This window comes from Procambarus clarkii, chromosome 26, assembly GCF_040958095.1.
Source record: "Procambarus clarkii isolate CNS0578487 chromosome 26, FALCON_Pclarkii_2.0, whole genome shotgun sequence".
Lineage (NCBI taxonomy): Eukaryota > Metazoa > Arthropoda > Malacostraca > Decapoda > Cambaridae > Procambarus > Procambarus clarkii.
Window position 1 is genome coordinate 4344311 of NC_091175.1, and position 11796 is coordinate 4356106.

General features: G+C 42.6%; 1 long non-coding RNA gene across 1 annotated transcript; it reads left to right on the forward strand.

The window, feature by feature from the left end:
• The first annotated feature begins 8032 nt into the window (after window positions 1-8032).
• Window positions 8033-11547, forward strand: LOC123756989 (uncharacterized). The gene is made up of 3 exons (XR_006772699.2): window positions 8033-8051; window positions 10365-10584; window positions 11254-11547. It is a non-coding gene; the product is annotated as an uncharacterized lncRNA (long non-coding RNA).
• The last annotated feature ends 249 nt before the right edge of the window (window positions 11548-11796 follow it).

Below are 11796 nucleotides of genomic sequence, written 5' to 3' on the forward strand. Positions count from 1 at the left end.
ATGAGACCTCTGATTGGAATGAAGTCACCAGTGGAGTCCCACAGGGCTCAATACTCGCACCTATCCTGTTTCTGATATTCGTAAATAATCTCCCGGAGGGTATAGACTCATTAATCTCAATGTTTGCTGACGACGACAAAATTATGTGAAGGATTAAAACAGAAGAGGCTTGAGGCTTCAAGATGATATGGACCAGTTGCAGAAATGGTCGAACAAATGGTTGTTAGAGTTTAACCCAAGCAAATGTAATGAAATGAAAATAGGTGTAGGGTGCAGGAGACCAGATACAAGGTATCATTTGCGAGATGAAATACTTCAAGAGTCAGAGAGAGAGAAAGACCTGGGGGTTGATATCACGCCAGACCTGTCCCCTGAAGCCCATTATCAAGAAGAATAACATCAGAGGCATATGCCAGGTTAGCTAACATATAAACGGCCTTTAGAAACTTGTGTATGGAATCTTACAGAACTTTGTATACCACATATGGCAGACCAATCCTGGAGTATGCAGCTCAAGCATGGAGTCCATATCTAGTCAAGCATAAAACTAAACTGGAAAAGGTTCAAAGGTTTGCCACCAGACTAGTACCCGAACTGAGGGGTATGAGCTGCGAGGAGAGACTACGAGAATTAAACCTCAAGTCACTGGGAGACAGAAGAGTTGGAGAGGACATGATCACCACATACAAGATTCTAAGAGGAATTAATAGGGCAGATAAAGACAAACTATTTAACACAAGGGGCACACGCACCAGGGAACTCAGGTGGAAACTGAGTTCCGAAATTAGCCATAGAGACATTAGAAAGAATTTTTTTCAGTGTCAGAGTAGTTGACAAATGGAATGCATTAGGAAGTGATGTGGTTGAGGCAGACTCCATACACAGTTTCAAGTGTAGATATGATAGACCCCAGTAGGCTCAGGAACCTGTACACCAGTTGATTGACAGTTAAGAGGCGGGACCAAAGAGCCATGGCCTGTAGTGTAGGAAGGTAATACATGGCCTGTAGTGTAGGAAGGCAATACATGGCCTGTAGTGTAGGAAGGTAATACATGGCCTGTAGTGTAGGAAGGTAATACATGGCCTGTAGTGTAGGAAGGTAATACATGGCCTGTAGTGTAGGAAGGTAATACATGGCCTGTAGTGTAGGAAGGTAATACATGGCCTGTAGTGTAGGAAGGCAATACATGGCCTGTAGTGTAGGAAGGTAATACATGGCCTGTAGTGTAGGAAGGCAATACATGGCCTGTAGTGTAGGAAGGTAATACATGGCCTGTAGTGTAGGAAAGTAATACATGGCCTGTAGTGTAGGAAGGCAATACATGGCCTGTAGTGTAGGAAGGTAATACATGGCCTGTAGTGTAGGAAGGCAATACATGGCCTGTAGTGTAGGAAGGTAATACATGGCCTGTAGTGTAGGAAGGTAATACATGGCCTGTAGTGTAGGAAGGCAATACATGGCCTGTAGTGTAGGAAGGCAATACATGGCCTGTAGTGTAGGAAGGTAATACATGGCCTGTAGTGTAGGAAGGTAATACATGGCCTGTAGTGTAGGAAGGTAATACATGGCCTGTAGTGTAGGAAGGCAATACATGGCCTGTAGTGTAGGAAGGTAATACATGGCCTGTAGTGTAGGAAGGCAATACATGGCCTGTAGTGTAGGAAGGTAATACATGGCCTGTAGTGTAGGAAGGCAATACATGATGCTAGAAAAAGACTCTACAGGCTATATATTTCTTGACAGCGACTCTACAGGCTATATATTTCTTGACAGCGACTCTACAGGCTATATATTTCTTGACAGCGACTCTACAGGTTATATATTTCTTGACAGCGACTCTACAGGTTATATATTTCTTGACAGCGACTCTACAGGTTATATATTTATTGACAGCGACTCTACAGGTTATATATTTATTGACAGCGACTCTACAGGTTTTGTATAACTGAATAGCGACTCTACAGAGCAGCGGTGAGGCTGCAGGATATATAATTCTGGATGGAAGCACTAGCGGCTATTTATTCCTGGAAGGAGACAATATAATTGACATAGGATCAGAAGGAAAGAAACCTGATCAAAAAGGCATAAGTGGTAAACGTATAATTTATCCGTCTGAATTAATTATTTACTCAGTCTATTTGAAGAACATGATCAGAACAAAATTATTTATATTTTGTCATGTACAAAATGATGTATGTATGCTGTGCGACAGATGCGATAACAATTAGTGTACTCAAATATGACAATTCGCTCTCAGGACACGTGTGATAGATGCAGCACAGATGTCAGTGGTAGATGTCAGTGGCAGATGTCAGTGGCAGATGTCAGTGGCAGATGTCAGTGGCAGATGTCAGTGGCAGAAGGGATACACAAGCTATATGTCAACACTGCGTCCCAGGTCAGGGCGACTGTACAAGGCAACATCACAATGTGTTTCAATATGCATCGCCGACGACGAAGGAGCAAACATTGCAGCAGTTCCAGGTATTTTAGGTCCGACTTTTCCTTCTTTTTGCTGACTGTTTGCAAAGATGACCGGACAGAAGTCCAGGTACGGGGCGTGTGGAGGCGCCAGTGGCCACACACACGTCAGGGCAACGCTTGTGGTAACCTCCGGCAACCTTCAGTGATATTGACACGTATCCAGCACATCTTTTATTATTCGTTAGTTAATATAAAAAAATGGACGTTTAATGGATAAAACCTTAATGATATTTATTTATATATTATCCGTGCAGTAGCTGCCACAGAGCTTCGACCCATCAGCGGGGCTCTGGTAATCTCCGTGGCAGGCAAGCACCAACTCATCAGCAACAGCCTATATCGATGACCTTCCCGAAAACAGAGCAATAATCAAACTTGATTTTAAACATTCTTTCAACCTGGTAAAAAAGAAGTGTGGTGTAAGAAGTTCGAAGAAACATATCTTGTCTCCTCCCCTTCGTTTATGTTGGATACAATGATTAACTGATATTTGTTTGGGGAGAAGGATGTAAATTTAGCAAGGGTCTCCCCTTGCTCTTTTTCATTTATGCTTGGCTGCTGGGAGAGCACAAACAGGTCCAATAGCGAGCTCAACATCTTATTCCTGCTTGATGGCACTCTGCTGTAGCATCTATTGCATGATGGCACCCCTATTGTAGCATCTCCTGCATGATGGCACTCTGCTGTAGCATCTCCTGTATGATGGCACTCTGCTGTAGCATCTCCTGCATGATGGCACTCTGCTGTAGCATCTCCTGCATGATGGCACTCTGCTGTAGCACCTCCTGCATGATGGCACTCTGCTGTAGCATCTCCTGCATGATGGCACTCTGCTGTAGCATCTCCTGCATGATGGCACTCTGCTGTAGCACCTCCTGCATGATGGCACTCTGCTGTAGCATCTCCTGCATGATGGCACTCTGCTGTAGCATCTCCTGAATGATGGCACTCTGCTGTAGCATCTCCTGCATGATGGCACTCTGCTGTAGCACCTCCTGCATGATGGCACTCTGATGTAGCACCTCCTGCATGATGGCACTCTGCTGTAGAATCTGCAGCTTGTGAAACCTTAGGGAAAGGCACACAAAAATTCACAGTGGTGTGATATATATCACTGAGAAATCCCTTTTCTTAAGGGAGTGAAGATAAAACTCGAACTAAAATGTTAAATGTGCGAAATCATTTCATTAAGCCAACCATTCATAGAGACAGTAAGATCCGCTTTACAAAGTGCCTCGATACACTGTTAGCCTCGAATGCTATTGATGAAACCTCCCAGGGAAAGCTGAACGACACGAGGAGGATAGAAGAAAGAATATGACTTTAGGGGTGCCCCACGTACCTATCACAACGTACTTTGTACCTCACAACGTACTTTGTACCTCTCACAACATGCCCGACATTGACCACGTTACCAATTTCCTTCAGTGTGCATTCTCTTTCGATAGTCCGAAATTGCTTTTCATGGAAAGCAATATCCATGAAAGGGTTAAACCTCTCTCTTGAAGAACATGAACATGATGGACATCTTGAACTTGAACATCTTGAACATTTGGAACTTGAACAGGCAGTCTTCGTGGTGTAGTGATAAGACACTCGCCTGGCGTTCCGCGAGCGCTTTGTTATGGGTTCGTATCCTGGCCGGAGAGGATTTACTGGGCGCAAATCCTTAACTGTACCCTCTGTTTAACTCAACAGTAAAATGTGTACTTGGTTGTAAAAACGATTCTTCGCGGCGGGGATCGTATTCCAGGGACCTGCCCGAAACGCTAGCTTAAAGTTTAATTGATATTAGTATTAAGCTCAATTAGTATTAAGCTTTAGTCATTTAAGTTTTTCATGCCCGAAACGCTTTGCGTAATAGTGGCTTTAGGCATTGTATGTACTAGCCCTATCTATAAATCCATCACTCTTTGTAAAATCTCTTGTATGTATGTACCTTACCTAAATAAACATTTGATTTGATTTGATACTAGTGGCTGTACAAGAATGTAACAACTCTTGTATATATCTCAAAACAAAACAAAATCCAATGGACGATCTCCATCTCTGCAGACTTGGGTGAGGTTTTGAACAGTTGTTGCAATGTATGTATGAATGTTGTAAGCTGTAACACAAAGTAATAAAAAAATATAAATAACTGTATTCTAACAAATAAAATAAACAAATCTTAGGGCCGTGTTCGAGTCTACGAAGGTCTATGTGAATGAAATGTTATTTTCCACGCTATTGTGATTTTAAGTTTAGACGTCATGGGCGAAGGAGATAGAAATTCCTCCAAACATTTTAGTTTCAACTCTAGGGAAGGTTGAAGCTTCAACCTTCACTCCTCATTCCTTCACTCCTCATTCCTTCACTCTCTCACTTCAACTTTCAACCCTCACAAGAAGGCGTGATCTATAAGATCACTCCTTATTGTGAGTGCACATGGCCTGGTTGGTAGTATGACGGTCTCGCCTTTTGGAGCCCGTATTTGAGAGGTGATACATACCTATCAATATTTACCATATATTGAAACATGCTAACATTCGTCATACAAACCGATATTTATGATACATGTTAACGAACATCAGTGATACATGCTAACACACGTGATATATTCTGGTACATACTGACATCACTACAAATATACTGATAAACAACACTGAAATATTCGGCGCAGCACTAAATATCATACAAACTCAACACACTGACAGCAGTCAACTGTTGAGAGTGTGTTATATTGTACCATCATCAAGACCAAGACAGAATACCCAGCATACTGCCCCAGCCATCATAAGAACGTAGGAAGGCTGCAATGGGCTTATTGGCCAATGCAACATATTACTTCATGCTTGGTTATATATTCGGTTGCTTTAAATAAATTAATTTTCACAACTGTTATGTCTTTGAAAATGTTGACAGGATCAGTGGTGTATATTAATATAAGAAAAATGTTTTGTAGGATTTGTACTGAAGATATTTAGATGTGTAGGAGGCGGGCAGTGCCAGAAATAGTCGTGGTGGTAGGAATGTGGCCCTGAAACGCTGTTCCCTTTTTAATTCTGGCAATTCCGACCAACCTCTGTTCATTCCGTACCCCAGATCACTCCCTCTGCCAGTTTGGGTGAGGCTAGCCCCAAGCTTCTGTCCTCCAACTTTAGACATACAGACATACATTCTCTGTGTGTATGAATGTTCTAAGCTGTAACACAATGTAATAAAAAATATAAATAACTGAGTCCTAGTAAATAATAAAAAAATCTTAGGGCCGTGTTTGAGTCCTAAGTTTTATTGCCCTTGGATGATGTCACACTGGCAGGGACACAGGAGTCCCTTCCAGGGAATCTAAAGCTGAGGACATCTAAAGCAGAGGAGTTAGGACTCACCCTAAACCCATCAAAGTGCTATGGGTTTATACAGTGCAATCTAAACAGCCAATCACAGTTGCAGTAAGAGCTGACTTACCAGATGCTGTCATCGTCCAAGAATCACATATTGAACTCATAAGATAAACTTTCAGTGACATTTTGGTGACTAAACGGAAAAGAACAGGCGCAAGGGGATCAGCTTTCTGGACACCTTCACAAGAACTCATTTCTTGTTCACCAAATAGTAACTTTGAATCGCTTATGTAGCATAATAATATGAATGAATACAGAGGAGGAAAATGGTATTAAGGACACAAGTTTGAATACCGCATCATGTTAACATGTTAAAGGCAATTTTAAAGTCCTGTTTGTTCAGAGATGTTGACAATGTACACTCGTGCTGCATGAGCAGATGCAACTCATCCTTGGGGGATCTCAAAGCCAAGCTGATTTAGTTCCAGGATGTTGTCCTCTTGCTGGTTGACTATCCTCGTTTAGGGCATCGTATAAAGGGTTGCCAAGCAATGATAGCCTGATTCATCCCTCCTTACCAAGTGCACAGATGGAAGCATAAACAATGAGGGGGCCTGATGACCTCAGGTACACCACCAGCCACGCATATGTTGTAAAATCTTGTGAGCTCCAGAATGAGACCTTGCGCATCACCACGAAAAGAGGGGTTGAGCATTTGCTTTATTTGCTGGGGCCTGCTGACTCAGGTGGGCCCGCCGACTCAGGTGGGCCCGCCGACTCAGGTGGGCCCACCTTGATAAAGCCTTGGGTGGCTTAATCTTCATCAGTCATTCAATCAATTTGTAACCTCATCACTCACACACACCTCTCCTGCTGGCAAATTGTGTTCCCACACAGCTGCCGGCAAACCACTCTACACTCCGGGTTCTCCTGACAATCCGTCAGATAATATGACATACAAAGTGAAAGTGCGACTCCTCGGAGTCTACAAGCGCTCTAAGTGTGAAATTCCAACTGCCACTGATAACGCAACAACAGTGTGACCAGTAGACGTCCATATGCATGGTAACGTGGCCACGGTGATCGTGGCAACAAAAAGTGATCGCCAGAAGATCTGATCAGCGGGTCCCACTACTGAAGACGAACCTCTCACCAATTCCTCCCAAACAAATCACTGCCGGGAAAACGATATTTGTGAACAGGCTGAACTGCTGGTTAGCGGGTGAGGTACCCGACACCATAGTGCAACAAGTGAACGAAGAAAACCCTACTCTGAAAGCGACGATAGATCTTCTCATCAAGACGAACGATGCCACTCTGCCCACGATGAAGATAACCTTCGAAACAGCAGAACAGGCCCAGGAAGCTGTGAAGAACGGTTTTTAAGTGCTTTGGAATCATCTCCTCCCAAAACCAGATTGCCATGGAGAAGGTCTACAACGTGAGACAGTGCTACAAGTGTTTCAACTATGAGAACGTCTCCAACAAGTGTCAAGGTGTGGTTGTCGGTGGTGTGTTGGTGAGGGGTGTATTGATGGGTGGTGTGTTTGTCGGTTGAGTGTTGGTGGGTGGTGTGTTGGTGGGTGGTGTGTTGGTGAGGGGTGTGTTGGTGGTTGGTGTGTTGGTGGTTGGTGTGTCAGTGAGGGGTGTGTTGGTGAGGGGTGTGTTGGTGGTTGGTGTGTTGGTGGTTGGTGTGTCAGTGAGGGGTGTGTTGGTGAGGGGTGTGTTGGTAGGTGGTGTGTTGGTGGGGTATGTGTTGGTGAGGGGTGTGTTGGTGAGGGGTGTGTTGGTAGGTGGTGTGTTGGTGGGGTATGTGTTGGTGAGGGGTGTGTTGGTGAGGGGTGTGTTGGTGAGGGGTGTGTTGGTGAGGAGTATGTTGGTGAGGGGTGTGTTGGTGAGGGGTGTGTTGGTGAGGGGTGTGATGGTGAGGGGTGTGTTGGTGAGGGGTGTGTTGGTGGGTGGTGTGTTGGTGGGGTGTGTGTTGGTGGGTGGTGTCTTGGTTAGGGGTGTGTTAGTGAAGGTGTGCTTGTATGCTGGTGGGCGTCGAAGGTTCTGCGGAGTGCGGTCAAAAATAAACAGTTCCAGGGATGCACATAACGGTTAGTCCTTCCGCCCTTTACAAAGTTGACGGAGGTGACTGGTGGAAAGGTGTGCGGGTTGGTGCGCGCGCCGCCCCTGGATGAGGTCCCTATATATGCTTGGGTACGGATCCGAGGGGCAGTTGTCCTCACATCTTCATCATGGTAAGAATCCTCCCACTAACAGTTGTGTCTGTAGTTACATATTGTAGTGCGGCCGTGTTGGAGCACGCAATTAATACATATCGTAACGCTGGTCAAATTTTTTTTAATAAAAATCCATTTTAGCATATAGATTACCTCCAGCTTCTTGTAAAGGCTCATTTAGTGCCTTCACTTGACTATTATGATGGCCAGTGGGGTTGAAAGGCCAATCTTTGGGGTCAAAAATAACTAATGCACTGCTCAGTTTTAATGTTACATAATAACAATTTGTTTTAATACTGTTGGTAAAGGAAGACTTTCCGTAGGTAGGACAGCAGGAAGATTGATATTATCGTGTTTCATTGATTCCTAAGTAACCACGAAGGATGGAAAGCGAAGCTTCGAGCTTACACACACACACTCGACATATTTCTCTTTCTTTTTCTCTTGTCACATTTGACCACAGGAACACGTCACTTGTGACTCCTGTTAGCAGGCCGAGAGCTTTCCCTTCCCATGCCTCATGGTAGTAGGCCTTACCACTATGAACAAATCCACAAGGGCTGTGATGAGGGTTCGAACTTACGTCCGGGATGATCCCAGACGCGCCTTAGTCGATTGCGCCACGACATGGTAAAAGAATTGCAACCAGGAGTGCTACTGTTCTCACACGGATCCCGCAGCCTCTCCGAAACACAAACCGGGGTTTTACACAATTCCCTTATGCACCACTATCCACTTACTATGCACGTACCACTATCTTTCCTTGGACACGACCCGCCAGTCAGTTAACAACCAGGTACCTAGTTACCGCTGGATGAACAGAGGAGAACAGTTAAGGACTGATGTCTAGTCAATCCTCTCTGGCCAAGACTCGAACCAGACCAGATCATTCGTAAGGTGCGGGCGAGCATTCGTAAGAATAATAATAATAATAATAATTTTTATTTAGGTAAAGGTACATACATAAAGAGATTTTACAAAGTTTGTTGGCTTTATAGATAGAGCTAGTACATACAATGCCTAAAGCCACTATTACGCAAAGCGTTTCGGGCAGGAAAAAACACTAATGACTAAAGCTTAAAACTAATGGGTAAAAAGAATAAAATGTGTTGAGTACAAATAAAAATAGAGGTAAAAGAGGGGGGAACATTGTTGAAAAAGCAGCACAAATACAATTACAAATTATTTCAGAAAATTACATTCAAGCAGCGTTGATTTGAAAAAAAAAAAACAAAAAAAAAACATACATGGGTTGACAACAGAGGGGTAAGGTAGGATACAGGGAATTTATTAGGTATAGCTTCGTTTTTAACTTAAACTGGTTGAGAGAGGTACAGTCTTTAACATGGTTGGGAAGGTCATTCCACATTCTGGGCCCCTTGATTTGTAGAGCATTTCTGGTTTGATTAAGTCGTACTCTAGGAATATCAAAACTGTATTTATTTCTGGTGTGGTGCTCATGGGTTCTGTTACAACCTTCTATGAAGCTTTTGAGATCAGGATTGGCATTATAGTTTAGCGTTTTATATATGTATAATACACATGAGAGAATGTGCAGTGACTTAATGTCTAACATATTCAGAGATTTGAGTAGGGGTACCGAGTGATGTCTGGGGCCAGAATTGGATATTGTGCTAATAGCAGCTTTGTGTTGAGTAATTAGAGGACGTAAGTGATTTTGGGTAGTAGAGCCCCAAGCACAAATACCATAGTTGAGATATGGATAGATAAGGGAGTAATAGAGAGTCACCAGGGCAGGGCGTGGTACATAATATCTGATCTTAGAAAGAATGCCCACAGTTTTTGAAACTTTTTTTGATATGTTTAGAATGTGTCCCTGGAAATTCAGCTTGTGGTCAATGAGAATGCCAAGGAATTTGCCATCTAATTTGTTACAAATTTGGGTATTGTTTATTTTGAGATTTATTTGATTAGAGGATTTATTGCCAAACAGAATATAGAAAGTTTTGTCAATGTTAAGGGTGAGTTTGATGGCAGTTAGCCACAGATGGACTTTATTTAGCTCAGTATTTACTGTGGCATTTAGAGCAAGGGGATCAGGACTGGAGTAAATGAAGGTTGTGTCGTCAGCAAATAGAATTGGTTTGAGGTGTTGGGAGGCATTTGGAAGGTCATTAATGTAGATGAGAAAGAGGAACATGTGCGCACGTATTCAGAATGCTCACCACTACATCAAGGGACCGTTGATGACCGAGAACAAAATAATTAGTGCATTATGTTTAGGCACCATGCATAAATGAATATAAATAATTATTTTACGTATATTTCCGTCAATAACCTCGTACTGTCCCCTCCACCTCGCTCCTGCAGCACTTCCGTGCCCTCTTCTTCCTGGTGGTCCTGGCAGTCTTCGCCGCATATGTCGGCGCTGACCCCTTACGTCTGGGCCAGGGTGGTCATGGGATCCGTACTACAGTTCGACCAGGCGGTGGTGGTCATGGAATCCATATTGACGGCCCAAGTGGTGGATTTAACGGTGGCGGAATTCGCCATCAAGGCTAAAATCATAGTGGCTGTAATGGTCATAAAGGTATTATATAAACTTGTTTTCCTATCTATATATATATTTATATATTCTGGGGTGTAGAGTTTCCAGTATATGTTGCTGAATATGACCGCAAGGGTAAGATTAATGATTCTAACACGAATCTTTTAAATATTTCTTATGTTTTTCTTCACTGTCGGGAAAGTTAAAAAATTAACTCTCCAAAGTTCATTTTCACACCTTTATTGTTTGGTCTGAAGCCTAGAGATGCGTTTTGCAAGGTCACTCCTTGCATTCTCAGAGAGAATAAGGAGTGAGGTCCCTCATGCAAGGTCATGCCTTACATTTTTTGAGAATGCAAGGAGTGACCTTGCAAAACGCATTCCTATGCGTCAGACCAAACAATAAATGTGTGAAAATTAACTTTGGAGAGTTACTTTTTTAACTTTCCCCGACAGTGAAGAAAAACATAAGAAATATTGAACTCTTCGTATGTGAATTTTTATAATCTTAAATATAATTGATAGGAAATCATTTGTATTTCTGTTTTTTTTATGTACAAGAGACGTGACCTTATGCAAAAGTTCCCATTCTCTTTATATCTGACAATTTACCGTAGATATATTTTTGATATCCCTCTTTATTTCGAGTGGAATGAATGACACCCATCTCGCCATTCTGTTAAATCAAGGTGTACCTTCATCACCCCTTCAGGTCGTATGAGTGGAGGTGAGGAGCCTGGCTGAGGGACACCCGTCACCTTCACCATGAATCTCCTGGCTGTGACAACATCCTGAATCACGTTATTATCTTCCTGCCACTTTCCCCATAATTTCACAAGCTAAATTTCGAACATCTGGTCGTTTTCTAAATTACTGTAAACGAGGTGCTAAATAAAATTATATGAAGTTTCAATGAAAGGTTTTCCAATATAATTCGGCACGTTTTAAGATACATTTTTAATTATGTAATAAAACTTTAAATTATATGATCCATAAGATAAGCAAAGGTAATATTTTCATTTCCAATACGGACAAGAAAATAATATCCAAACAGTAAAACTGATCATAGCTACATCAGGACTTCGTCACAAGCAATTCCTGTGGTGTTCCACCTGAAACTAACGTGACACCAACTGCGTTTCATGTGTCAGTAAATAAACATCAAAAAATTTCGAATACTTCTGGACAGGATAATGATGGGAGGTTAGTTAAATAAAAACTTTGCCATAGTGTATTATTTACGAAACTCTATATA